Genomic DNA, 5,833 nt, shown 5'->3' with positions numbered 1-5,833 from the left:
ATAAGTGACACTTTGCCTGAACTAAGAGTCTTGGATACAGCCACAGTCATCTCAGAGTTGTGTGCTTTCAGCTGCCCAAATTATGGCATGTAGGGGCTGGTCAGCCTTTTCTCAAGCAGGTTGTCCATTTGGCCCTTTTAATAACTGTCTCCTGAAACACTCATTGGCTTTCACTTGTTTCATGACATTATTCTTCCTCTCAGCCAATCTGTACCTGAGAGAATCTTCTGGTTTCCATGGAGATAAGTAAAGAAATATCCTCAATGTCTCTAATCCTGTGCATACCTGACATTTTCTTATTAAACCCAAAAAGTCTTAATCTCATCCCTTTATGCAGTTCCCACAACTTCACTCCTGATTACCTCTGTGAAAACATCAGGTGTGAAATGAAAATTTAATGTTTATTTAATTGGAAAGCTTCCTAATTAGGGAAGCTTCAAAGTGATGTGGAACTAAGGGGAATAAACCAAATGACAAAGTGGTCTTGAACTGTCCTCTTGGATCTGAAATTTCCTAGGTTATAACTTAGAACTGAGTACTTATTTGCATACTCACTAAATAGGCCTTCACCTTCTTATTGATATCCTAGGCTGGCATGGTCTAGGGTTCCCTGGGGTATTGAGCCTTTAAGCACAGTGAAAAGAAAAGGAAAACAGATAATTCCTGCAACTGGTTTGCCTAAAACAGAGAAAATTCTTTGAGTGTAAAAGGAGAAATAAAGGCCAATAAAGTATTGGATAGCTGGTGCTGTTTCACACTAGTGTTGGTAAACCTCTATGACCAGGATTGCCTTGGCTGTCCTGGCTGGATCTGCAGCTGTGTCATACTCAGTGGTCAGTGAGCAAGCCTTCTGGTCCTGGTGTTTACAGTTAAAAACAGTAATTTAGGACAAAAAAATGGGTCTGTGTTATATGCCTCGCACACAGAGCTGCTATGTTTTTTGCTGTGCTCCTCCAGACAAAACTTCTAAACATACTGTTAGTGCCAGGACTTTTGTTCGGAGGTGACACCTGAGCTCATGGTGCCTCAGGTAGCTGGGTAACTGCTCGTTCATGGCTAGGATTCTCTGCCACATAAGGAGTTCCTGGAAAGCATGCCTTATAAAGTCAAACTCTGCCTTCCTTTACAGGAATCTTTTCTCCATGTTAAAAGTCCTTATAAATGTTGTCAACATATTTTTATTGATTATATGGGAATTTCATATAATATACATTACACTCCTTTTCCATTGTTCCAAGGTTCAAATTCCTTCACATGTGTCACATTAATATTTTTTTCTTTAGAATATATCAATTGAAGTATATTTTGTTCATATATTAATTGCAAAATGATCAGATTCTCAGTGACAAGTACCTTAAAGAAAACTGAGTTCATCCATGCTGCATGCTGGTACCACCCCCAAAAGATGCCATCAGTCCTGAAAAGCTCTATACATTATCACCTTGATCACAGTTTTACTTAACTATTTATATATTATGATTTGTTCATAATTTGTATCTATTCACTGTCCCCCCTCTTCTTTTTTCAGTCCCACCTGCCCTCCTTTTTCTTTCCCTATGCCCTTTCTCTAGGGCAGATAGGGAAAGATAGGGGAGGCCCTGATCTACCTTCTATCTGATACTACCTTATCAGATATCACCAAGGCTGGCTGCATCACCTTCTTAGGAGGCCTGAATCTCATGGCATTGTTCTCCTCATGTCCTCAGTTCCCTCTACTTATGATACTCTTCCTGCCTCCTCTCCTGCAGGCTTCCCAGAGCTCTGAGAGGAGAGAGTATTTCATGGGGAAATCTCATTTAGAGCTGGGTGTTTTAAGGTCTATCTCTGGATAATATTGGACTGTCTCTATATGCAATCCCATTTGATGCAGAAGGAACCATCTCTATGGATGCAAGAACATGGCACTGATCTACCATTTGATGTTAGAGAGCAACATATTTAATATTAACAACATGAGTTGCTTGAAATTTTCCATAGGATGCCATTGTCCCACAACTCAACTGCCACAAAATCCTCCTAGTTAGAAAATGGGTTGGTCAAAATAGATGTCCTAGTGGAACTTAATCTGTCACTATTAGGAGAACTGCTAATAACTGAATAAATACCGTATTTGCCTTTCTGCAATTTAGTTACTTCATCCAGGATGATTTTTTCTTGTTTCATTCATTTGACTGAATATATAATCATTTTCTTAGATGAATAATACTCCCTTGTGGAAATATTCCACATTTTCCCCAAATTAGATTGTCAGCCCTGTCTTTAGTCCTTAGAAGTTGCTGGGACTTTAATCATTGTATTGAATAACAAACTATCAGGATTACTGTGTTCTTTTTTCATAGAAGACCCTTCATCTTCTACCACTTCCTGGTGATTTAAATCAAAATGTCCAATTGAAGCTCATCTATTTACATGTTTAATCCCTTGTGAGGAAATGTCTGGGAATGTTTTGGAGGAACACTTGTTAGATAATATAATTCCTTTTATTTCCTTAATTTCTTACTTGGCCTTTTGGCTTTTTCATACAGGAGGTTTACTGATTTTTTTTATTTAATTTTGTACACAGCCATTGTGCTGAAGGTGTTTATTACCTGTAGAAGTTCTCTAGTAGAATTTTTGGGTTTACTCAGGTATACTATCATATCATCTTTAAAAATGATGATTTGACTCCTTCCTATCCAATTTGTATCCTCTGGATCTCCTTTAATTGTCTTATTGCTCTAGCTAGGCCTTCCAGATCTAAGATATATAGAGAGTGGGCAGCCTTGCCTTGTCCCTAATTTCAGTGTGATTGCTATAAGTTTCTCTCTGTTTAGTTTGTTGTTGCCTATAGGCTTCCTGTATGTGCCTTATATCCTGACCTCCCCAATAGTTTAAACATGAATGGATGTTGGATTTTGTCAAATGATTTCCAGCATCTGAGGAGATTATCATGTGATTTTTTTTTCTTTCAGTTTGTTAATATGGTGGATCACATTGATGGAAATCCATATATTGAAACTGGGATGGAGCCTACTTGCTCATATTGGAAGATATCTTTCACATTTTGTTATATTTGGTGAAAGACATAATGTACCTTGGTGTGACCATAACCAAGGAGGTCAAAGACTTGTATGAAAAAAAATTTCAAGTCTCTGAAGAAAGAATTAGAAGAAGATATCAGAAGATGGAAAGAACTCCTATGCTCATGTCTTGGCAGGATTAATGTAATAAAAATGGCCATTTTACCAAAACCTATCTACAGATTTAATGCAATTCCCATCAAATTACCAATACAATTCTTTACAGACCTTGTAAGAAAAATTCTCAACTTCATATGGAAAAACAAGAAACCCCGAATTGCTAAAACAATCCTCTACAATAAAAAATCTTCTGGATGTATCTCCTTCCCTGTTCTCAAGCTGTACTATAGAGCAACAGTAATAAAAACTTCATGGTACTGGCATAGAAATAGAATGGTAGATAAATGGAACTGAAGAGAAGACCCAGAAGTAAATCCACACACTTATGGATACCTGAGTTTTGTCAAAGATGCCAAAACCATACAATGGATAAAAGATGGCATATTCAACAAATGCTGCTAGTGTAACTGGATGTCTACATTTAGAGAAATGCAAATGAGTTCATATATATCAGCCTGCACAAAACTAAAGTCCAAGTAGATCAAAGACCTCAACATAAAACCAGACAGATTAAACCAGTTAGAAGAAAAAGTGGGAAAAAGCCTGGAACTCTGGCACAGGAGAAAACTTCCTGAATAGAACACCAACTGGATAGGCTCTAAGAATAACAATTAATTAGTGGGACCTCATGAAACTGAAATGCTTCTGTAATGTAAAAGACACTGTCATTCAAACAAACAAATGCCTACACATTAAAAAAAAAATCTTCACCAAGCCTCTATGTGACAGAGAGCCAATATCCAGTATATATAAAGAACTAAACAAGTTGAAAAGCAAAAAGTCAAGTAATTCAATTTAAAAATGGAGAACAGAGCTAAACAGAGAATTCTCAATAGAAGAATATAGAATGGCAGAGAAACACTTAAAGAAATGCTCGCCTTCATTAGCCATTTGGGAAATGCAATTCAAAATGACCTGAGATTTTACGTTACATCCATCAAAATGTCCAAGATCAAAAACAGAAGTGACAACACATGCTGGAGAGGTTGTGCAGAAAGTAAAACCTTCCTACCCTGCTGGTGGGAATGTAAACATGTACAACCACTCTTGAAATCAATCTGGTGCTTTCTCAGACAACTAGGAATAGCTCTTCCTCAAGGTCCAGCTATACCACTCCTAGGCATATATCCAAAATAGCCTCAAGTACACGTTTGCCCAACCATGTTTGTATCAGCTTTATTTGTAATAGCGTAACCTGGAAACAAAGCAGATGCCCCCCAACTGAAAAATGGATACGGAAATTGTGGTAAATCTACACAATGGAATATTACTTAGCAATAAGAAATAAGGAAATCATGAAATTTGCAAGTCAAAGGTGGCAACTAGAAACGATCATCTTGAGTGAGCTATCTCAGAAACAGAAAGACACACATGGTATATACTCACTCATATAGACATATAAATAGGATAAACCTACTAAAATCTAGAGAAATCAATCAAAAGGGAAGACTCTGGCTAAAATAGTCAATCCCATTCCCAAAAGGCAAAGAGGATGAACATCAGAAGAAGGTGAAAATAGGGAGCAAGTTAGCAGTCTGCCAAACAGGGCCTCTGAAATGCTCTGCCCTGCAGACTATCAGAGCAGATGCTGAGACTTATAGCTAACAGTTGGGCACAGTTCATAGAATTTAATAAAAGAATAAGGAAATAGTAAGAATGGAGAGGATAGGAGCTCCACAAGGAGGCAACAGAACCAAAAAAAAGAAAAATCTGAGCACAGGAGTCTTTCCTGACACTCATACTCCAACCAAGTACCATGCATGGAGAGAAAATATAACCCCTGCAGAGATGTTGCCCATGGCATCATTGTCTAAGGTCCTTCATAGTAATGGGAACCAGGGACTGCCTCTGACAGAAACTGATTGGCCTGCACTTTGATCACCTCATCATGGTAGGGGAAGAGCCTAACCAGGACACAGAGTAAGAGAATGACACCACTCCAGATGAGATCTGATAGAATAGGATCAGAAGGAAGGAGAGGAAGACCACCCCTATTTGTGAACTTGGGGAAGGATATGGAGGACAAAGCAGAAGGAAGGTTAGGTTGGGAGGGTGGGGGTTGGAGGACTACAAAGTGAATAAAGTGTAACTAATAAAAATAATTAAATATTATTTTATTAAATATTTAAAAAATATAAAAAATAAAGTTCCTTTTGTATTTATATTATAGGAGGGTGTGCTTTGAGGTTGATATGAAATGAAAGTGACCAAACAGAATGGAGTGTCTATCTCTCTGTCTATGTCACTTTATATCTTTGTTTATGTTGGTCTCAATATCTCTATATCTGAATCTATCTCTCTGTAGCTCTTTCTCTCTCAATGTCTCTCACTCTCTATCTCTCAGGCTCCAACTTGTTGTTCAGTATGAAAAGCTCTCAGTTCTGCTGAAGGTCTATAAGATGACTGGGTAAGGACTTGATATCATGGATGGTCTCTGTAAAAATATAAACAAGATCCCAATTAAACATTTTTTTTGTTCAGAGAGTTGCCTTTGTCAGGGAGTGTTTTCACAGTAAGTAATTCACTGACTGACATATCTGTGCATTTAATAAATAATAATGGAATCTGTGATAATGTGAAATTCACATGTCAAAGATATGTGACTTTCATAATGACCACATGAAAGAAATGTGTGACACTTGTTTTCTGAGCTG

This window comes from Meriones unguiculatus (genome assembly GCF_030254825.1).
Source record: "Meriones unguiculatus strain TT.TT164.6M chromosome Y unlocalized genomic scaffold, Bangor_MerUng_6.1 ChrY_unordered_Scaffold_25, whole genome shotgun sequence".
NCBI classification, from domain to species: Eukaryota; Metazoa; Chordata; class Mammalia; order Rodentia; family Muridae; genus Meriones; species Meriones unguiculatus.
This window is presented reverse-complemented; position numbering follows the sequence as displayed.